This window comes from Thalassophryne amazonica, chromosome 3, assembly GCF_902500255.1.
Source record: "Thalassophryne amazonica chromosome 3, fThaAma1.1, whole genome shotgun sequence".
Lineage (NCBI taxonomy): Eukaryota > Metazoa > Chordata > Actinopteri > Batrachoidiformes > Batrachoididae > Thalassophryne > Thalassophryne amazonica.
This window is the reverse complement of record NC_047105.1, coordinates 144,075,258-144,099,843: the sequence shown is the minus strand read 5'-3', so window position 1 is coordinate 144,099,843 and position 24,586 is coordinate 144,075,258. Positions and strand designations below refer to the sequence as shown.

Genomic DNA, 24,586 nt, shown 5'->3' with positions numbered 1-24,586 from the left:
GGCTCTGCGACAGACTGGCATCCTGTCCTGGGTGTACCCCACCTCGTGCTCTATGACTGCTGGGATAGGCTCCAGCCCCCCGCGACCCTTTATTGGACTAAGCGATTGAAGATGAGTGTGTGTGAGAGTGGTTCTCGCATGTGGTATTGCTGTGACGAATTTTGACATCATGCCTCTTACATCATTGGTCTCTGATCACTCACTTATTAAGTTTACAGTTTTGCTGCTGTGTTTAGTGGAACAACTTTATATATCACGACGGTGATCAACTAAGACTGAACTCGAAGCTAGACTGCCTAATGTCTTAGATCCCCAGTTCCAATGAAGTTGGAAAGTTTTTAGTGAGTAAATCCTAACTAAAGGTGTGTGTGTGTGTGTGTGTGTGTGTGTGTGTGTGTGTGTGTGTGTGTGTGTGTGTGTGTGTGTGTGTGTGTGTGTGTGTGCTGGAATCACAGTAATGATGTCTAACATGGGACAGCTCCCTCAGAAAGTGGGCATGGGAATCAGTGTCGGGTGTTTTCAGTGTAATTATATGTGATCCAATCCTGAGCCATATGTGTCGAGGAAATTTAAATAATATGTAAAATGTTTGTGGTTCCTGACTGTGATGCTGTCAGGCAAACACTGAAACATTTGTTTGTTGACGTGTGCATTGTGAAGATGCTGGCTGCCTCAGCCAGCTGGTGCTGTGGAGGCAGGCGGGCACTGATCAGAACTCATATTGGTGTTTGGATTGTGTAACACCTTATTTAACACTTTTATAAATGCTAATTTCCCTGAGGAAATGTGTGTTTCACAAACACATGGTATTAGCCAAGACTGTACCATATCATTTTTCTAACAGTGAAATGCTGGCTTCTTCTTTTTCTTCTTTCATTGGCTCCCATTAGGCGGCGCCACAGCAGATCATCTATCTCCATCTCACCCTCTCCTCTGTATCTTCCTCTGTCTCACCAACAACCTGCATGTCCTCCTTCAGCACATCCATGAACCTCCTCTTTGGCCTCCCTCTTCTCCTCGTGCCTTTTGGCTCCATGCTCAGCATCCTTCTCCCTATATACCCTGGGTCCCTCCTGTGCACATGTCCAAACCATCTCAATCTCACCTCTATGTCTTTTTCTCCAAACCGTCCTCCCTACTCTGTCCATCTGATATGTTCATTCCTAATCCTGTCCATCCTTGTCACTCCCAAAGAAAATCGCAACATCTTCAGCTCTGACTCCTGTCTTTTTGTTAGCAGCACCGTCTCCAAGCTATCCAACATCACTGCTGCCACCTTTCTCCACCCACTCCACTTCTGTACCATACTCTCCATTACTTTGGATAGTTCTCTATCCATCAGTATTCTCAGAGCAAACACTGCATCATAGTGCTCTTTCTCAGCATGAAACCATATTGCTGCTCACAGATCATCTGTTTTTAAGCCTAGCTTCTCTTTCCCATAACTTCATGCTGTGGCTGATCAGCTTCATACCTCTGTAGTTAACTGCAGCTCTGCACATCATCCTTGATCTTTAAAAATAGGAACAACACACATCTTCTCCACTTCTCAGGCATCCCTGCACTTTCCAAGATTTTATTAGATAATCTGTTTGGAAACTCTTGCCATCTCTTCTAGACCTTTCCATGCCTCCACAGGAATGTTATCTGGGCCAACTGCCTTTCCACACTCCATACTCTTTATAACTGCCCTTAAACATTTGGACATTATTCACTGTCAGCATACAAAAAACCGCTGATTTCACATTGTAAAAATTCAGTTTTAAAGTTAATTTTAACAGAGTGCCTGGTGAGGCGTGGCCTAATATGATGTCCTCAAAGTTCATATTCTGGATGGCTTGATGTTTCAGACCGTTTATTAGCAGCAGTTTCTTCAGGGCATATGGCACCAAAAATAAAATGCAATACATCAATATTTTCATGATTCTTTCTTTATTTAGAATAGTCTGCTCATCTGACATTTTATTTACGAGTGAGATGGGCTTTAATAATGTTCTCAGGAAGCATGCAGATAATGATTGCAAAGCTGTGGTTTTTTTTTTTTAACTGTCTCTTCATTTCTGGTTTTGTAGGTTAACAATGAAGTCATGTCCATATCTGAGATTTACTGTCCATCAAATTCAGTTGGAAAAAACCATCTTCATTTTTTTTAAATATTTCTGCATAATTATCGTTTCATCGTTTTCATTTAAATCACATTGGAACATTTAATTTTAGAAAATTCACAGAGCATTAAAACATTTATTATAAATGGACTGCATTTATAATAGGGTTGAGCCGGATACTCGTTTCAGACGAGTATCTGGTACGGATAAAGCATTTTTGACGAGCACGAGCATCTCATCAATATCTGTGCTCATGCTGAATGAAAATCCTGATTGGCTAACTGACTGTCTTCACACTATGTGATTGGCCAGTCACACACAGCACCCCTCCCTCTGCAGCATTTTGCACACACACACACACACACACACACACACACACACACCACAACACACACACCACACCACACACACACACACACACACACACACACACACACACACAGGATCTGATCTCTCTGTGCTTGGCTTGACTCTTGCTCACATTGCTCTACTCCATTTTTCTTCAATTCGCCTCTGTTTTGGTTTGTAATGGTATTTAACAGTGGTGGGCACAGTTCCGATAATTCGATATTCCATAGTTATCGAAGATAAAGTTGTCATTATCGGATTATCTTTTTAGATAACTTTGAAAACATTATCGGACTAATTACCTTCCGATAATTTTTTTGTCCATAATTTTTAGACCGTTAACGTGGTAAACAAAGGAGAACAGATGTGTAGTTCTACTCTCTGCAAACAGAGGAGAACTGCTTCTAGAAGAAACCGCTCTATCCTCTGCAGGCAAAGGAGAACTGGTCACCAAAAAAAAAAAACTAATTTCTTTTAACCCCATACTGACACGCAGCCAATATCACCCAAGTCATCCAGAGGCATACATTTTTAACTTATGGTTCAAATTTTAACCAAACTTATTTCAGACAAGTTATTTAAATTAATGTCATGTCTGAAGTTTAATAAAGTGAAAATATCAGATATATGTTTTAGTTTTAAAGTAATGCCCTAATTTTTAAGGTTTTAGTGTGGACATGCTGTGTCCAGGTGCATTATGGGTGATAGGGTAATCTCAGCACGTTCACAACAGGAGAAATGCATTGAGACACTCTGATCAGGCTCCACGGACAACAGCATTAAACTCTAGAGCCTAAAACTCTCGTGAATATATTCTCTGGGTTTATAGATGTTATTGTGTTTGCATTTATTAAATTCCACGCATCTTAACGTAGCAAGTAGCATCACAGATTATTACCCTCCGCCAAGGAGGTTATGTTTCGGTTGCGTTTGTTGTTTGTTTGTCTGTCTGTCTGTTTGTCAGCAGGATAACTCAAACATTTTGAACGGATTTTGATGAAGTTTTGTGGAGTGGTTGGAAATCACAAGAGGAAACAAGTGATTAAATTTTAGCGGTGATCCGGCATCATGATCCGGATCCAGGAATTTTTTAAAGGATTCTTCACCATTGCGGGAATCGGGGGAATTTTGACATTCTAGTTTCTAACTCCACAAAAACAAGGCAGAAAGGCTTGAAAAAATTAGGGTGTAACATTGTCAAATGTTCTATCAACAAGAAAGTTTGGTGATGATCTGATCCGGATTCCGGATCTGGTGATCCAGATATGCAAAATATAGGGAAAATAGAAAATGTGTCAGTATGAGGTGACAAATGAAGCTAGAGATGCACAACTAACACCAAATTGTAGGTGTCATCAGATTTGATGTAGCTTCAAATGTTAGAAAACCGCCATTACCGAAAAATCGTTTTTATACAATAACTTTTGAACTAATAAAGACATAAAAGTGATTCCAAGTTCTAGTGGTATGTTTTCATGGTCAAGTATAAAAGGAAAATATAAAGGAAAGAAATGTGTATGTATCATAGTTTTGGTTGTAACACTGAATTGTCGAATAGATCACTGTGCCAAGGAGGGAATCTCTTTAGGGTCAGTGACCGTATGGCCTTGTTTAGAGAAGTGTTTCATAAATGTTAAAAAATTCATATATTTGCAGTTTAGTTAAATAATAAGTTGAATTTTGTCTCTTATTTGTTTTTGTCTATAACCACATGCAATATCAATATCAGTGCTCAGATGACAGTAGCTTCTGGGAAAGGTGCAAGTTGCAATAAACTGTGATGCCAAGCGCTAAGGATACATTCTATCCAGTCACAGCAAATGAAACTTTTTTTACTACTGAACAAACATCATTGTTAGACTTTTTTAGGTTCAATGATTCCACGGCGTGTAGATGTTATGGCGTCAGTGACCCCATGGCCTTGGCATAGGTTTGCACTCTCTGAGTGCTTCTAGTCTGGAATTTTGTTATTTTGCCAGTAGTGTTCATGGCAGTATTAAAACTGAAGCTGGGTAGACACTATGATATTTATCATGATATTATCACTCCACTCGGTTCCAGCTCAAACTGTACCACAGAACCGCACGGTGTAAAATTTCGAGAGCACGATTTATGTTCTCACACACATTGTAAGTTCAAAAACCACACGTCGGAAGCAAAATGTAACCAGAAGCTTTTTTTTCAAACTTAATTTACAAAAAACTCTCGATGGGAGACATCAAAGTTTAAATATATATATATATATATATATATATATATATATATATATATATTACAAGACAGGTCTGCGGTGTTTGCACATGCACAGTGCGAGAGGATGCTTGTAGCGCTTCAGCAGTGGGATACCCTCACGACGGCCGACCAGAATATCAAACAGGTTTGATTTTTATCTGACCATACAATCGTCGATGGTTGTGAGTTGTTAAACGCAGCTTGTTACTCCATGTATACTAAAACGATGCAAGAGGCGTGATTAACCTGAAACTCTGTGCAATCCAAAAAAATTCTCGCAAAAATGAAAAATCAGCTGAAAAAGGGCCAAAACTCACACTGGCACCAGGAGATCATGGCAATGTTCTATTTATTTTGACACTGGTTATATCAGACGGTTATCTAATTACAACTTGACTTTTTTTTTTTTTGGAAAATGCCTTTTTTTTTTTTACAAATAAAGAAATGGCATATTTTACAAAAACACATTTATCTGTAAACACCAACATGACACACCTCACATTAACGTGTTGCTTTACATAGAATGAATCAACCAATTGGTGTTAGCGGAGGCACATTTCCCAGATGCCATCCGTCTGTGTTTGATACAAAACTTCAGAATTATTGCATTATTCAACATTAAAGATATATGTTATATTTTAACTTTGCACAAATGACAGAATTGACATTAATGGAATTATTCTATCACTATTCATTTTATTTATACACTCAGCACTGCTTTATTTTCTAAGACCTCGGCCTGACGGCAGCGTTGTGATTGAGTAGAGAGTTGAGCTTTATGGCTCGTCTCGGTTGCTTCTGTGCTGGAAGCCATGTAGTAAACTGGAGCTTCCAGCAGGGGGCAGGACGCTCAAATACAGAAGTGCTGACTCATTGTTTGGGTCTGTTGTCACTTTTGATGTTTCCAAAAGCGATTGTGGTGTTAAAACTCAAAATCAGCTTGTTAGTAGTTGCAAGTGTACCGGAGACAATACTGGAATTTATCAGTTATCTGTAACTTCCGATACATTTTTGGGGTGGTTTATCATTTTAGCTTTATTGAAGATAACTTTTCAGCTATCTGATTATCTGTTATCGAAGTTAATTTTTTGGTTATCTGTGCCCACCACTGGTATTTAACCTTACTTGGTGAACGTGTTTCATAACGTACGCAGTGCATTTGACAAGACAGAGCTGAAAATGGCTCATGTTGTGTCGCTCACCTGACTTTAGCCCATGAAGCACCCCGCCTTTTCCTTCCATTACAAAGAGGTGAACTGTCCACGGCACACTCCCCCCTGTTTCTTTCACCTTCTCCGTCATTCTGTGAACTTTGACAGCAAGCAGGGCACCTAAAGCTGCCTGCAGGAGGTGCCAATTTGCCAATTCCACAAACAGTGACAAGAAAACTATTTTGCAGTGGAGATTATTATTTTGTTTTTGTTCAGTGCTCGTGTCTACGGTGCCACCCCGCCAAAAATGGTGCCCCGGGCGGCGGCCCATATGGCCCATACTTAAAACTGCCACTGTGCCTCAATTCACCCATACACACCAATGTCAGGATGCTGCCATACAAGGCACTCACTACTCCCTGGGAGCAACTAGAGGATTAAGGACCTTGCCCAAGGGCCCTTAGCGATTTTCTGGTCTGGCAGGGTTTTGAACTGACAATCCTCTCGTCTGAAGCCCAACATTTAACCACTAGACCATCACTTTCCCATATATCCACCTTTACAATCCAACATGATATGTCAAAACATCCAGTGCCAGGTTAAATGTCTTTCCGTATATCCATCCATCCATCCATCCATTTTCTTCCGCTTTATCCGGAGTCGGGTCGCGGGGGCAGCAGCTCAAGCAAAGCCGCCCAGACCTCCCGATCCACACACACCTCCCCAGCTCCTCCGGGGAAACCCCGAGGCGTTCCCAAGCCAGCCGAGAGATGTAGTCCCTCCAGCGTGTCCTGGGTCTTCCCCGGGGCCTCCTCCCAATGGGACGTGCCTGGAACACCTCTCCAGCGAGGCGTCGTAAACAGTGCTGGTGGAGAGCTGCTTCCGCCTCCTGAGGTGTCGGACGGTTTGCCAGAATCTCTTCGAGGCCGACCGATAGTCCTCCTCCATAGCCTCCCCGAACTCCTTCCAGACCCAAGTTTTTGGCTCTGCGACCGCACGGGTTGCAGCACGCTTGGCCTGCCGGTACCTGTCAGCTGCCTCTGGGGTCCCACCTACCAGCAAAGATAAGTAGGACTCCTTCTTCAGCTTGACGGCATCCCTTACTTCCGGTGTCCACCACCGGGTTCGGGGATTGCCGCCGCGACAGGTACCAGAGACCTTGCGACCACAGCTACGAGCGGCCACATCGACAATGGAGGTGGAGAACATTGGTCCACTCGGACTCCATGTCTCCAACCTCCCCCGGGATCTGGGAGAAGCTCTCCCGGAGGTGGGAGTTGAAGACTTCACTGACAGAGGGTTCTGCCAGTCGTTCCCAGCAGACCCTCACGATACGTTTGGGCCTGCCAGGTCTGACCGGCTTCCTCCCATCCCACCGGATCCAACTCACCACCAGGTGGTGATCGGTCGACAGCTCTGCCCCTCTCTTCACTCGAGTGTCCGAAACACGTGGCCGAAGGTCAGATGATACCACTACAAAGTCGATCATCGACCTCCGGCTCAGGGTGTCCTGGTGCCACGTGCACTTATGGACAGCCTTGTGCTCGAACATGGTGTTCGTGATGGACAAACTGTGACTAGCACAGAAGTCCAACAACTGAACACCACTCGGGTTCAGATTGGAGAGGCCGTGCTTCCCGATCACCCCCCTCCAGGTCTCACTGTCGCCGCCCACATGGGCGTTGAAATCCCCCAGGAGAATAATGGAGTCCCCAGTCGGAGCGCTATCTAGTACCCCTCCCAGGGACTCCAGGAAGTTCGGGTACTCTGCACTGCCACTCGGCCAGTAGGCCAAGACAACGATGAGAGACCTGTCCCCGACCCGAAGGCGTAGGGACGCAACCCTCTCGTTCACCGGAGTGAACTCCAACACATGGCGACTGAGCTGGGGAGCAATAAGCATTGCGACCCCAGCTCTCCGCCTCTCCCCGTGGGCAACGCCAAAAAAATGAAGCATCCAGCCCCTCTCCAGGAGTTGGGTACCAGAGCCCAAGCTATGCGTGGAGGTGAGCCCGACTATCTCTAGTTGGTATCTCTCAACCTCCCGCACAAGCTCAGGCTCCTTCCCCCCTAGCGAGGTGACATTCCACGTCCCAACAGCCAGGGGCTGTGAGCATGGACCAGGCTGTCGGGCCACCCGCCCTCGACCGCCACCCAGTCCTCTCTGCACCTGACCCCCATGGCCCCCTCTGCAGGTGGTGAACCCACAGGAGGGCGGGCCCACGTCGCTCTTTCGGGCTGAGCCCGGCCGGGCCCCATGGGCTAAGGCCCGACCACCAGGCGCTTGCGTGCGAGCCCCAATCCCAGGCCTGGCTCCAGGGTGGGGCCCCAGCTCCTCCATACCGGGCAACATCTCGGTCCTTGATTTTTTACTGGTCATGGAGGTTCTGAAGGTTCTGAACTGCCCTTAGTCTGACCCTTCACCTAGGACCTGTTTGCCTTGGGAGACCCTACAGGGAGCACAAAGCCCCCGACAACATAGCTCCTAGGATCATCCAGGTACGCAAACTCCCCCACCACGATAAGGTGGCAGCTAGAGGGGGAGCTTAAACACCGTATAAACCATACGCCGTATGATTTATATGGCGTAAAATTAAATTTTGTAGTGTAATTTTTATAAAGACTCATCATTCTGTCCAGAACATGTCAACATCTTTCTGGCTGGTGTTGTTGTAATACAAAGTTTACACAGCGACTTGATCTTCTTAAAATGGCCTAAAACATGAAAGATAGTAGATCATTAAGAATATGAAGTATCACCCCCACTGAGGAGGAAGTGTTTTGGCCCTGTTTGTTTGGATGTCCATCAGCAATGTCATGAAGCTTTCTGAAGGGGTGGGGCATGGGCCAATGTTAGGTTCTTTTATTGTGGTAAGTGATCTCAAAAAGAATTGAACAGGAAACAGACTTCAAAGTTTAGATGTTGTATTGAAAATGTTCAAACACTTATACAGAGACTCATCTGCAGTGCTGGCGTCTTGGAACTGATCACATGCTACATCTGGAACAAAGAGCCCAGATTTCCTTTCTATGCAAACTATTATTTCTGTGCCTAAGCTGGCCCCATGTGGGTGGTCCTTAACCTGTCGTGAATCAGTGTCTATATGATTGGCTGCAAAGTGAGGTGAAGTAGGTGGGTATTAGCGGATGTCTGCTTATGTTGCGTTCAAGGCTGTTATGTAAAAATCTTAGTGTTTGTGTATGTCTTCAATATAGCATAGTGTCACGCAATAAATCACAGTATTCCATCATGCTGTCCAAGTAGATGTGACTACTTTGGTTTAATCAATCAGACAGCTAGATCAGATACCAAATACAAGGACATTTTGTACGTCAGCCATTTTGAAAAGCAGTTCGGTAGAGATCAGATGGTTACAAGGACATTTTGTATGTGCATCAGCCATTTTGTGTTATGCATCATGGAACACTTAGAGCCAAGAAAGAACTGGTGAAGCTTTGCAGTGTAACTGGAGGGCAGGGTGAAATTGGTGCATGTGTGTGTTTCCAGAGTCCAGTCAGGTTTTAAGGGTACCAGTTTTCCCCCAATATGATAATAGTTGTCGACAATCACCAGTTCTGTGTTTTCCTTAACCTGAGAAATCATTTTCACTCACTCACTCAACTTCAACCGCTTACTTCAATTAAGGGTCATGGGAGGTTGGGCAAGATCCTATACCAGCAGTCATAGGGTGAGAGTCAGGGTACACTCTGGAGAGGATGTCAGCCTGTCTCATGGCCACATATAGGCAGACACACAGTCTCACACACATTGACAATCAGTTTAATGTGTCTAGTTCCCATAACCTGAAGATCTTTGGAAGTGGGATGGAGCCCATTTGCACACGGGCAAAATGTGCACACTCCACACAGAATGGCTCAGGTGGGAAGCGATTCTACAACCTTGTTGCTGTAAGTCAAGAGTGCTATCCACTCAGCCAACCCGCTGCCCAAGAATAATAGAGTAATTATTATGCCCCGTGTAGGACAAAGTTATGCAAGGATCCTACTGAAATTGTGCTGTTTATTATTAGGGCCTGAGTAGGACAAAGTCCTATGAGGACCCTATTGTAATTGTGCTGTTTATTATTAGGGCCCGAGTAGGACAAAGTCCTGTGAGGACCCTATTGTAAGCGCTATGAGGACCCTAATGTAATTGTGCTGTTATTATTATTATTAGTAGAAGTAATAGTATTATTATTGACACTTTTCAAGGCCAAATTGTGGCCCTTTCCCACGCTCAAAAACTCACCAAACTTTGCAAAGTCATTTGGCCGGATCCGAAATTTGATATTTTGTGGGTCGTGCACATGCTCACAGTGAAATGGTGAAATAGCGCCCCCTACAAATGAAAAATTTAAGTCTCTTAATGTCATTGTGAAATGTTGATAGGAAGTCGGCCATTTTGATTTTAAGCTTTGATTTTGAGGTAATTTTTTGGCCATTTCCACGACTTACATTTGAACAAACTCGTCCTCGGGATTTCATCCAATCGTGTTCAAATTTGGTACACATCTTCATCACCCCATGCTGATCAAATGCTATCAAAAGAATTTCTGTAGGTCAAAAGGGGTGGCTGCTAACCGTTTCACTTCGAACAGCTGTCACGCCCACATACTTCATCGTAGATTGTTCAAACTTGCTGGACATGAGGGCATTACCCTGAAGATCACCATATATTAACTTCCCACCTGAGTCATAGCGCCTCCCGGTGGTAACAGGAAATGTCCTACTTATACATCTTACAGGTCATAGGGTCGTCGCCCATAGGCAGGGCAAAATGCTAAGACGCACAAAAAAGTCTCTTAACATCGTGGTGAAATGGCGACAGGAAGTTGGCCATTTTGATTTTGAGGTAATTTTTTGCCATTTTTGACCATTTCCACTATTTAAATTTGAATGAACCCGTCCTAGGGATTTCATCCAATTGTCTTCAAATTTGGTACACATCATCATGACCCCATGCTGATCAAAAGTTATCAAAAGCTTTTTTCTATGTCGAAGGATGTGGCTGCTATGTTGCCGCCCTTCGCCATGGAATATCAAGTAATGGTAACTCCTTCATGTTTTGCCTGATTGACTTGAAACTTCACAAGTGTGATGAGGGTCGGACCCTGAACACACCTGGCCCCTCTGTTTGTGTTCTGGGTGCTGCCTTGTGGAAGACCCATCAACATGTCATAACTCCTTCATGCATTATCTGATTTGCTTGAAACTTGAACTGTGTGATGACGGTCAGCCCCTGAACAGAAATTGCGCTGGCCCGGAGACATGGTGGTGCAGACACGAGAGCCCGCTTGTAGTCCTAGTTATTGATGATCGTTATTCTTCTGACTTTTCAAGCCCCAATTTCGCCCCTTTCCCATGCTCAAAAACTCACCAATCTTTGCAAGGTCATTTGGCTGGATCCAAAATTTGATATTTTGGGGGCCGTGAACATGCTTACAGTGAAATGGTGAAATAGCGCCCCCCTACAAGTTTTGATTTTGAGGTTATTTTTGCCGGTTTTGGCTATTTCCACTACTTACATTTGAACTAACTCATCCTAGGGATTTTATCCAATCGTCTTCAAATTTGGTACACATCATCATGAAGCCATGCTGATCAAAAGTTATCCAAAGAATTTTTGTAGGTTAAAAGGTGTGGCTGCTGGCATTCGTCCATCTTTGGCGAGCGTTTCAGAGCACGCCCTTTCACGTCGAACAGCTGTCTCGCCCACATACTTCAATGACGAAGGGCGGCAACATAGCGGCCACATACTTCAACATAGAAAAAAGCTTTTGATAACTTTTGATCAGCATGGTGTCATGATGATGTGTAGCAAATTTGAAGACAATTGCTTGAAATCTGAACTGTGTGAGGAGGGTCTTCCCCTGTACGCACCTGCCCACATCTGGTCACAAAGTTAACGTGCTGGCCCGAGGAAGTGGTGGTGCAGACACGAGGGCCCGTATATGACTGCTTGCAGTCCTAGTTGTTATTATTGTTGGTATTATTATTGTTCTTTTAAATGACCATTGAAATGGAAACAGACTTGTTTTCCTTGTGACAGTCATCTTTCACTAACATGGCATCTGATTTGTTTGAATTAATTTTGTTTCCAGTTTTTCCAAAAGTGCTATTTTGCTGTAATTAAATGTCAATTACGTACATCATCTGGCTAATTAAAATATTCACCAGCTCTCTTTGATTTTTTTTTTCTTCATGTTGTAAGCACTGAGTCTCAGAACAAGAGTAAATAAAGCTGCTGACCAACAGCAACCTTTGTTTTCTTCTGTATGAAATGTTTCTGAAAGAACCCTATTTGTACAAAAACAGGCTGAAGGCAAGGTGTATAAAAAAATAAGAATTTGTTTTGGACCATATCCACATTCTTTCAATTATGAAAAACAAAACAAAACAAAAAACAAGAAAACAATGTCAATATGTCAACTTTTGGGCCGCTGACGTGAAATAACAGTGATATATATATATTTTCATTTTTTCCTCAAAATTTGACTCACCATACTCCATAATGACAACATGAAAAACATTTTTTTTTTCAATTTTTTTGGAAATTTATTTAAAAAAAAAAATCACATGTTCATTAATATTCACAGCCTTTGCTCAATACTTTGATGATGCACCTTTGGCAGCAATTACAGCCTCAAGCCTTCTTGAATATGATGCCACAAGCTTGGTGCATCTATCTTTAGGCAGTTTGGCTCATTCCTCTTTGCAGCACCTCTCAAGCTCCATCAGGTTGGATTGGGAGCATCGATGCACAGCCAATTTCATATCTCTCCAGAGATGTTCAATCAGATTAAGGTCTGGGCTCTGGCTGGGCCACTCAAGGACATTCACAGAGTTGTCCTGAAGCCACTTCTTTGATATCTTAAGATAAGATAAGACTGTATTGATCTCACATTGGAGAAATTCACATGTTACGTCAGCTCTTAAAAAACACACAAGATGGGTGGAAGTAGAGGAAAATGTGCATCAAACAGCGTGTGCAAAGATAAGCAATAATAATAATACTTGTAACAATACAATAAAATAAGAAAATGAGGTAGAAATAGAATATATATATATATACACGGGTCCGCGCGTCGGGACGCAGCGGAAAAACACCTCCGTGTTGATAACCATTTGTAAAATCCAGGCGGCTTTTGATGGCTTTCAGTGGAGTGAGTATATGAGAAATTGTTTAACAGCTGGACATGTTCCAACTTGTCCTTAAGGCTTCCAACAGAGGTGTTTTTCCTGTGGCGGAGCGTCGCGGCGGCTGCGAGCCGACGCTGCAATCCGCCCGCACATCTTTCATTAAAAAAATCTCCTTTAACAGTGGAATATCCGGATAAAATGCTGAAACCGACTTCTTCTGAAACTTCTCTGTTCTCTCACGACGTCCTGGCTCAATAGAGCCTGAACTGTGGAGGTTTTCAGCTTGAAACAGGCTGACGACGGCGCCTGGGAGCGCTGCGCGACGTCTCGCACCGTGGGAAGTCCTTAAAGCGACAGTATCACCTCAAAATCTCTCATCAGCCGTTAAAATTTTCACCGAAACCAGGCTAATTTTTCGAACCGTGGTCCACTTCGATGTGTCTCACAGGTTTAGAAAAAATTTTTGATCAAACAAAGCGCAGTCTCTCAGCAACTTCTCAGACAAGGAATTCCGACGAGGGGCTGGACGACTCCTCCCACAAGGAGTGCTCACAGGCGAATGACGTCACCGACAGGCGTGGAAAAACTCACGCATGCGCACGAGGGTTCAAGCATGTCTGACGTAAAAACATATGAATGAAATCCATGTAGTTTTTGAAAAAAATAAAAAGGACCTATAATTTATTGACAGACCTTGTATATACACTCAACAAAAATATAAACGCAACACTTTTGGTTTTGCTCCCATTTTGTATGAGATGAACTCAAAGATCTAAAACTTTTTCCACATACACAATATCACCATTTCCCTCAAATATTGTTCACAAACCAGTCTAAATCTGTGATAGTGAGCACTTCTCCTTTGCTGAGATAATCCATCCCACCTCACAGGTGTGCCATATCAAGATGCTGATTAGACACCATGATTAGTGCACAGGTGTGCCTTAGACTGTCCACAATAAAAGGCCACTTTGAAAGGTGCAGTTTTGTTTTACTGTGGGGGATACCAGTCAGTATCTGGTGTGACCACCATTTGCCTCATGCAGTGCAACACATCTCCTTCGCATAGAGTTGATCAGGTTGTCAATTGAGGCCTGTGGAATGTTGGTCCACTCCTCTTCAATGGCTGTGCGAAGTTGCTGGATATTGGCAGGAACTGGTACACGCTGTCATATACGCCGGTCCAGAGCATCCCAAACATGCTCAATGGGTGACATGTCCGGTGAGTATGCCGGTCATGCAAGAACTGGGACATTTTCAGCTTCCAAGAATTGTGTACAGATCCTTGCAACATGGGACTGTGCATTATCCTGCTGCAACATGAGGTGATGTTCTTGGATGTATGGCACAACAATGGGCCTCAGGATCTCATCACGGTATCTCTGTGCATTCAAAATGCCATCAATAAAATGCACGTGTGTTCTTCGTCCATAACCAGCCCCAACCAGTCCCAGCAGAAGACTGCCCCTCCCTGAGCCTGGTTCTGCTGGAGGTTTCTTCCTGTTAAAAGGGAGTTTTTCCTTCCCACTGTCGCCAAGTGCTTGCTCACAGGGGGTCGTTTTGACTGTTGGGGTTTTTACGTAATTATTGTATGGCCTTGCCTTACAATATAAAGCGCCTTGGGGCGACTGTTTGTTGTGATTTGGCGCTATATAAATAAAATTGATTGATTGATTGAATTGATAACAGATGCCTGCCCATACCATAACCCCACCGCCACCATGGGCCACTCGATCCACAACATTGACATCAGAAAACCGCTCACCCACACGATGCCACACACGCTGTCTGCCATCTGCCCTGAACAGTGTGAACCGAGATTCATCCGTGAAGAGAACACCTCTCCAACGTGCCAAATGCCAGCGAATGTGAGCATTTGCCCACTCAAGTCAGTTACGACGACAAACTGGAGTCAGGTCGAGACCCCGATGAGGATGACGAGCATGCAGATGAGCTTCCCTGAGATGGTTTCTGACAGTTTGTGCAGAAATTATTTGGTTATGCAAACCGATTGTTTCAGCAGCTGTCCCAGTGGCTGGTCTCAGATGATCTTAGAGGTGAACATGCTGGATGTGGAGGTCCTGGGCTGGTGTGGTTACACGTGGTCTGCGGTTGTGAGGCTGGTTGGATGTACTGCCAAATTCTCTGAAACGCCTTTGGAGACGGCTTATGGTAGAGAAATGAACATTCAATACACGAGCAACAGCTCTGGTTGACAGTCCTGCTGTCAGCATGCCAATTGCACGCTCCCTCAAATCTTGCGACATCTGTGGCATTGTGCTGTGTGATAAAACTGCACCTTTCAGAGTGGCCTTTTATTGTGGGCAGTCTAAGGCACACCTGTGCACTAATCATGGTGTCTAATCAGCATCTTGATATGGCACACCTGTGAGGTGGGATGGATTATCTCAGCAAAGGAGAAGTGCTCACTATCACAGATTTAGACTGGTTTGTGAACAATATTTGAGGGAAATGGTGATATTGTGTATGTGGAAAAAGTTTTAGATCTTTGAGTTCATCTCATACACAATGGGAGCAAAACCAAAAGTGTTGCATTTTTGTTGAGTGTATATATTATATATATATATATATATATATATATTTGAAAAAAAAAATAGGAGCATCTTATTTACAATATGTGAAGTGGAATTTAGATGTGATAAGGTGACATTAGTGCTGGGATTTGTAAACGAGTTGTTATTGCACATGATTTGTGGACATATTAATATTGCATGTGATTTGTTTTCAGTGTTATTGTACAGTCTGACAGCAGCAGGGAGGAACGACCTGCGGTATCGTTCCTTCTTGCACTGAGGGTGCCTCAGTCTGTCGCTGAAGAAGCTGCTCAGCTCCACTACAGTCCGGTGCAGAGGGTGAGAGGAGTTGTCCATGATGGATTTGAACTTTGCTAACACCCTCCTCTCAGCCACCTCCACCAGAGAGTCCAGAGGACAGCCCAGGACAGAGCTGGACTTCATGACCAGCGTATTCAGTGTCTTTCTCTCCCCGAGCTTATTCAGTCTCTTTTTCTCCCGCTCCGTGCTGCCCAGGAAAGAAAGAGATGGATGTGTGTGATCTTGGCTGTGTGCTTAGGGTCATTGTCCTGCTGAAAGATGAACCGTCAGCCCAGTCTGAGGTCAAGAGCGCTCTGCAGCAGGTTTTCATCCAAGATGTCTCTGTACATTGCTGCATTCATCTGTCCCTCAATCCTGACAAGTCTCCCAGTTCCTGCTGCTGAAAAACATCCTCACAGCATGATGCTGCCACCATGCTTCACTGTAGGGATGATGCCTGGTTTCCTCCAAACATGACGCCTTCTTCCTTTTACAGATGATGGAGGCCACTGTGCTCATTGGGACCTTCAGAGCAGCAGAAATGTTTCTGTACCATTCCTCAGATTTTTACCTCCAGACAATCCTGTCTCGGAGGTCTACAGACAGTTCCTTTGACTTCATGCTTGGTCTGTGCTGTGACATGCACTGTCAACTGTGGGACCTTATATGTAGACAGGTGTGTGTCTTTCCAAATCATGTCCATTAGGGGAGGTGATGGTCTAGTGGTTAAGGCGTTGGGCACGAGACCAGAAGATCCTTGGTTCAATCCCAGCCTGACTGGAAAATCACTAAGGGCCCTTGAGCAAGGTCTTTAATCCCCTATTGCTCCTGGTGTGTAGTGAGCGCCTTGTAGGGCAGCACCCTGATATCGGGGTGAATGTGAGGCATTATTTGTAAAGTGCTTTGAGCGTCTGATGCAGATGGAAAAGCGCTACATAAATGCAGTCCATTATGTTGAATCAACTGAGTTTACCCCAGGTGGACTCCAATTAAGCTGTAGAAACATCTCAAGGATGATCAGTGGAAACAGGAGGCACCTGAGCTCAATTTTGAGCTTCATGACAAAGGCTGTGAATACTTATGTACATGTGATTTCTTCTGAACATTTTCATTATGGGGTATTGCGAGCAGAGTTTTGAGGGAAAAAAATGAATTTCATCCATTTTGTTATAAGGAATAACATAACGTGGAAACGTGAAGCACTGTGAATACTTTCTGGAAACACTGTGTATGTGTGTGTGTATATATATATATATATATATATATATCCACTTTTGACAAGCTCTTTTGCTCTTTTGTCTCAGTGTCACTTCACTATTCTCCATATAGTTTCTGCCGCTCATCGCCACTTGCAAACAGCATTTGTGGTATTGTCATCAGTGTTGCCGTGGGTTAGGGTTAGAAAGTGGAGAGACCAAATGTATCATGAATGGGAAAGACATTAAGATTATTCACAAGTGAAAACACCACAGAATTTATTTAAAAACTTAAGAAAATTTTCCATATAATTTGTGGGAGTCACATCTGTGAGTTGTTGAGGTTTTCCATTCACAGTAAACAGAGAAGCAAAGTCCACCAGCCATGTCTTTGCTTTTGATGTTGATAACTTCACATGATGCTCTGCATATCTTGGCCTAGCTCTACCAACTGACAGGTCACACAGTGTATTGTGAAACTGGTCGATTCTATAATGATCTCAAATATTTTCACTTCATGATTTTTCACCCAAACCCTTCCATGACCTCCACAGTGTCAGGGTTCCTGATTTGATTTTCAAAGCAAATGTAATTCTTTGACACCACTTTGTGAGTGTGTTGGGGCCAGCAGGAGTCACTGTGCAGTTGAAGTCACTGAAGCTTACTCCCCAACACCAAAAGACGCTCTTGCAGGAGCGGATGGGTCAAGTGGGTTTTAGCCTCGTGGTTAGAGTGCCTGCCTCCCATCCAAAATATTGTGAGTTCACACCTTGGGGATGAAAACATGATGCACTGGATGTCCGTTCTGACGCAACATCACATCACATGGAGAATGGACATGGGTGGTCTTGAACTGGCAAAATTCTGGTCTCAAAAGAAGCACACTAACCACTTTACCACCCTGCTGCCCAGTTCAGGTGTGTGATCATGAGTCCAACATAGCCTCAGCTTATGTGAGGGGAAAGCACAGGAGATTATTCTAATCTCAAGCAGAGGTCATCAAAGCTACTCTCTTTCAAGGGACCAAGCAGCAGGATCATTCAAAATGTAAAATGTTCAGTAACCGGGAATTCTCCTACCACAGATTGAAAATGGCAGGTTAAACGCTTGAACGTAAAATGGCAGCCAGTCAGTAATGTGGAGTCAAAAAACACTGAAACTTGAAATGTTAGAGTGCAGGGTGCCACCCAATACAGTCTGGCAACTCGGAGATATTCTAACTGTGTTTATCAAGATTTCGGAGCAAATAAACCTGAACACATGAACCCGGAGGTCAACAACCCAGAAGTCAAAAGTAACACAGGACAAAAATCAGAATAAGAACACCACAGATGAGGAACACACCAACATCAGCTAAATAAATAAACAAAATAGAACGGTGGAACAATACCAGAAATAACTCAATGACTATGACATTACACAAAAACAATACAAAAACTAAACTACAGGCAAAATGTCACCCATGGTCTGGTCTCTGCTCTTTGCTTTATTACAAGGTAATGCATACAGGGAAATGCTTATGGAAAATGGGCTTATCTCAAAATAATTACATCATTAAATTCTGTAGCGGTATGGACCGGAGTGTCCCTGGAGGAGAACAGAGTCATGGTGACTTTCTGAGGCACATGTCAGTTTTTAGGGCGTAACAGCTGGTAAAATATGGAAGTATTTACAGTGGAAAACAACAATTTTAACATAATAACAGAATAAACCCACATTAGAACCAGTCGTGTTTGACTCATTGTTAAAATTAGAAATGGCTCTATTGCCAAGATTGATGACATGACAGCTCGTCCTTCTGGTTGTCATAGTAACACAATTCAATGTTCAGACACAGTTTTTTCCAGGTTTAGTCCAAGATGTCTTTTACAACAATTAACAGGAATATTTTAATCTGTTAATTCGGACATACCTACAGGTGGTGCTACCTTCCTCTTTTTGTGAAAAGGAAATTCACAGCAACACACACACACACACACACACACACACACACACACACACACACACACACACACACACACACACACACACACACACACACACACACACACACACACACACACACACACACACACACACACAGCAGGCTGGCTGTGATTGAATAAAATAACATAATTATCAGGATTATTTTTTGTACTTTGCAGAGCTGGCGGCCAAGCGATTGAGTACGTTTGTTTCCAGTGCAGAAAGTTCCTGGTTCAAGGCTGCCCCACTCATGCTCCATGTAATGTGGAGTTGTTTCAATATGCAAACTCCACACAGAAAGAACCATATTGTATTTGAACCTGGGATGTCCTCACTGTGAGACAGCAGAGTTTCCCTGGATTACTGTCATTACAATATCAAATCAATGTTTCATGAGACTTATGAGGAAGATTATGATAGTTTGAAAATCAGGTTCTGCTGCCAGCATGACTCAACAAATAAACCCAGAGTCAAGGTGACAAGTCACCACTGGCACCCGGTGGTACCTCTACTGCAGGACTACAGGCTGCAGCAGAGGAGTGTGGATGACTGTCTGAGGAATCCATCCATCTGTCCAAGATCCATCCTGGGCTTGGGTATTTGAGGTCTATGGGAGCTGTTTCAATTGAATTCCATTTCAATTTTCAATTTATTTTCATTTATATAGCCCCAAATCACAACAGAGATACCTCAAGGAGCATCACACAAGCAAGGTCTAACCTTACTAACCCCCAGAGCAACAGTGGTAAGGAAAAACTCCCTCTGAGGAAGAAACCTCAAGCAGACCAGACTCAAAGGGGTGACCTTCTGCTTGGGCCATGCTACAGACATAAATTACAGTACAATTCACAGAAACACATGATGGTCTGTTTCAGGATTAACAGACCATCATGTGGTCAAACAAATGTGTGACAGGGTGGAAACACTGACACACTAACTGTAGTCCAATTTACTGGGACTCTGCTCTTCACCAGGAGTCTCATGTACAAAGACTTGTGTGGATTGCCTACTGAAGCATGTACGCCAAAACCTGAAACTGGCGTAAGCACAGAAATATCCAGATGTATCAGAGTATGCATATGCATGAATCCAAGCAAGTTATGTTTGTACATCTCACTGAATGTGGAATTGAGCACACATGCAGATGTACCAATTTCCACCCTGGCCATGCCTAATTTAAACATGAAAAACCAATGTAAATTAGCCATGGAGCTGGGATTCCCCACGCCATCACATCAGACAAAATGAACATAGAAAATAATTTATACCCAGTGTGAGCTACAGATGACTGGACATTACATGGAGACAGGGCCGGCCCAAGCCTTTATGGGGCCTTAAGCAGAATTTCATTTGGGTGCCCCCCTACCATCACCTCAGCACCAGATGCCTCATTATTCCATAGACTACACTGTTATGTGTGTAACGTACCCACAATAATTAGCATTATTTGTAATTATCTTACATCATACAGGTGTCATTCTTGTTTTTAACCTTAAAGGGGTAGCAAACTCATAAATATGTTTTAATTAACTTCTACATACAGAGTGATGTATAAGTATGGCTCATTAATTTAACTATTTGAAAGTAACATCAGCAGGCAGGAGACTGCATTTATAGTAAACACATTAAATAGTTTAATTTCTGTCAGATGTGCAAAATGTTCAATATCCAAATACAAAATAGAATCAAATGACATTCACATTACCTTACAGAAAAATAAAGTTGTAATCAAAATTAAATACAATACTTAATCTCCAAAATGAACATAGAAATCCACAACATAGCAATGTGTGTGCATAGCAATGCACAAACATTGCAGGGGGCTATTGCTTTAACTTTGGCCTGCAAACCATTGAGAGCTGAGCTACTTTTCCCACCTTTTGCACCAAATTAATCTGAGGAGTTGATCTGTCCTGCTGTTTAACTCTAAGTTTTTCTTTGTGAGGAAGACTATCAAACGGCTTCGCCAAAATCCGGTCCACAACATTCAAATTGTCTGCCATTATGTGCAGCTCGCTAGCTGGGACTGGCGTGAGGCTCGTGTGAAGTTTGTCCGCCTGTGAGCGCTTTGTGACGGTGGAGGAGCTCAGCACCCGCTGCTCGGTAGGGACAGAAACTGCGATAGAAGTCAGAAAAAGTGATAGAAGTCAGTCTCCAAACACAAGCAGCTACAAAAAAACAAAACAAAAAAAAAACGCCAAAAATAGAAGCTGGATTTGTCGGTAGTCATTTTTAACAAAGAAAATGCCACTATGAGGATTAGGAAAGTCTCCGGTTCAGCTCAGAACAGAATGAAAAGGCTCCCACGGATGTTTACACCAAAAGATCGCTGATTCGCTCATTTCGCTGTCAATCAAAAAGGGATTCAGCCTCAGACAGATCATCCAATCATCATGCAGAAGCTGAGCGTCCGGGCCAGCCGAGGCCAGCCCACTGCCCCATAGACCCCCAGACACGCTGAGCGTCTGATGGGCGGGACAAAGCCCAGCATTTATCCAATGACTCGTCTCGTTTCGCTGCATGCTTTGTGTCACTACACTGTTTAAAGCACTGTGAAGCTGCGGGTTTGAGTGAGAGGAAAGCCGCGTCGTTACCAGTGATAAGAAGCTGATTCTGAACAAACGTTGAGCGCGTTGTAGCGCATATTTAGTCAATGACATGTACACACAACAGTATATATTTGATCACTTATTTTTTGCAGTCTTAGAGCAATCGCCTCTGACTTTAAGACACCTAAAGCACTTTACACTAAACGAACGGAGCATTTCGCAAATAATGACAACAAAAATTGCAATATTAGACATGCAAACCTACCTTTGTCTTGTTGTTTTTTTCTCATCTTCCAACTTCTTCTTTTTTCTTTTCTCCGCTCCAGAGGGATCATTTCTTTTCTGAGACATGACTTACACTCACTTCATTCCTCACGATTAGTCATCAACCTCCTGACACAAGCGGTGCATCTAAATTTGCCCAACGGTGGCAGCAGCCAACAGGAGGCATCAATTAACCTAGTATTGGTATTTTGTCAAAATGAATTTATTTTTTTTGGGTGTAATACAATTTCGTTTAAATTATTCAATATTATTTTAATTTCATGTATATATTTACTTTTTTATCACAATGTCTCGGTGCTCTCGGGGCCCCCTGGTGGCGTGGAGGCCCTAAGCGACCGCATAGTTGGCGTATGCCTTGGGCCGGCTCTGCATGGAGACATGCAAGGATACTTTATTTGGTACCCTGTTAAATGGAAATCTTGAATCTAGAAAAATGTTTGTGGGAACATGTGTATGTGAGGCTGTAAATGTTGTCTACTCAGAGCAGCACACACACACTGAAGTTTAAATCATGAGGTGTGCCACCGCTGACAGTGTGTGGCATTCACAATGTTACACATGCATATGAAAACAAAATCATCATGTGATAGTGCCTTTATGTGTGCAGTCAAGAGCTTCAAGTACATTAGAAAAAACAGCTCTAACTGCAAATTGCACTGTAGTGTTAAAATGTGATGTACCTGGATGACATTTGGATGATTGTGTTCCACATAGCTGGCATGGCTCAGCTCAAGGTTGACTGATACACTCCTGACTGATCAACCAGCTCCCACTAGAATGCCCTTGTTGTCAGAAAGAACAGCATGGTCAGCACCTGTGTGGGCACAGACAACCCCTGGCTCCTCATCATATTATGCTCTGGGCCCCCTGCAGTTCTGTGCACAACTCCAGTAATTCCAGTTCATTTATGTAGCACCACATCACAACAAAGTTGCCTGCCTTAGTGTGCTTCACACAAGTAAGGTCTAACCTGACCAGCCCCTCAAGCAAGCACACGGGCGACAGTGGTAAGGAAAAACTCCCTCTGATTTTAGGAAGAAACCTTAAGCAGACCAGACTCAAAGGGGTGACCCTCTGCTTGGGTCATGCTACTGACACACTTGACAATACAAATATAAACCCTAACCTGCTTATGAGCCAATTATTGTCATTTGCAAGTAAATCCTGACGTTCCCTGAATACACGCACATGTCAGATTGCACCATTTGTAAGGTTCTCTAACAACACTAACTCAGCCATTGTTAGTGCCATTTTATGCATCACTTTGCGCATGCTTATATATCCATCCATATAATTGTAAACACATGGGTGTGTTAATTGTTCATCAGTGTGTCTCTGATGTCCACATGATGACTTCTTGTTTTCACACTATTAACGGTTCCCAGCCTCACTTCTATGTGTCAGCAGAGCAACAATAGCTGTAGAAAGGTGCGTACGCCAGCCAGAATTTTTGCGTGATGGGCTGCACATTTCCACTGTCATTTCACTGTTTATACATCTGAATGTTGGCATGGAGATGGACGGACACCATATTTTTGTGCGTACTCACATTTTGCACATAAGGTTGCTTGTGTTTTGATCCATCAGCTGTTGTGATCATTGGACTCAATATGCTATGATCGTAGGTTAACTGCATTTTTTCTGTCATTGAATGTTTGACAGTTTTTTCTTTCATTTTATTTTGTTGTTTTATTTTTGTTTGTGCCATTAAAAGAGACGGTCACCTCACTGAATCTGGTCTGCTTTGAGTTTCTACCAATGACTAAAATTTCCCGAGGGAGTTTTTTTCTGACCACTGTTACCAGTGTTCTGACTCAGGCGGTGTAAAGGTTTAAACATAATTCTTCAGTCCCAGCCCTGCACTGGTTTGACTTATCATGTTTTTCTGCACTGTATAAATAACACTATGTAACACATTTTTATTTTTGTTTTTGTTCCTGGGTACACAGTGTGTTTTTCTAACTTGTTATGCCTTAAATAAATAGAAAATAGCTGTTATTCCACAGAAACTTTGCTTCTGTGATCAGGACAATGATATTTCGAAATTTGTCTGTTTTCAAGAATATTCTCGATTCGCCTTCACTAATACTGAGTAGTCTTCTAGAATATTCTATAATTGCTAGAACTGTGCAGAATTTTCTAGAAGTCTCCAGAATTATCTAGAAATCTCAAGAAACTTTTAGAACTTTCTAGAACGTTAAAAAAAATAAAATCAAAGTTTGTGCTGAATGTAGTCATTTTTCCATAGACTTTAGACATAAGCAGTTGAAATATAACACTTAGAAGCCAGGAACAAAAATTGTGTTACATAGTGTAATTTAATTAACCAACTCTGAAGCTCTGCTGACATCCTCTGCAGGCTACATTATTCTTTACATCCTGCAAAAAAAAAGTCTAGTTTGAGAAGCGATGACCGCTTTAAGCAACGGTTTCTTTAGCAACCTCTGATGTCATTTAATTTTCAGTTTGAGTGTGGAAAATTAAAATAAATGCATGCATTTTTCTCCAAATAGAAAGGAAGGTGAAGTGAGTTTAAGTCGGTTTGCTTTCTTCTGCAGTCCTGAACATAAAGCCAGAGGAGCAGAAAATAATAAGGTGCTGCAGAGGAACGGCTGGTGTTGGCTAAGTGGCAGGAAAGAGGTGGAGCTGTAAAGGAAAAGGAGTGTTATTTTGGCTGCTGTTGCAAAGACCTCTGGGAAAATAGGGCCTGCCTGACAGTGCTGCAAGAGCCATAAATCACTACATGAGCTCTCCTCCTCCTCCCTCCTCCTCCTCCTCACT

At 43.0% G+C, this 24,586-nt stretch overlaps 1 protein-coding gene across 1 annotated transcript in view; it reads left to right on the top strand.

The window, feature by feature from the left end:
• LOC117507850 (receptor-type tyrosine-protein phosphatase gamma-like) overlaps window positions 1-24,586 on the top strand; it is a 954,825-nt gene that overhangs the window by 146,677 nt on the left and 783,562 nt on the right. The window lies entirely within an intron of this gene.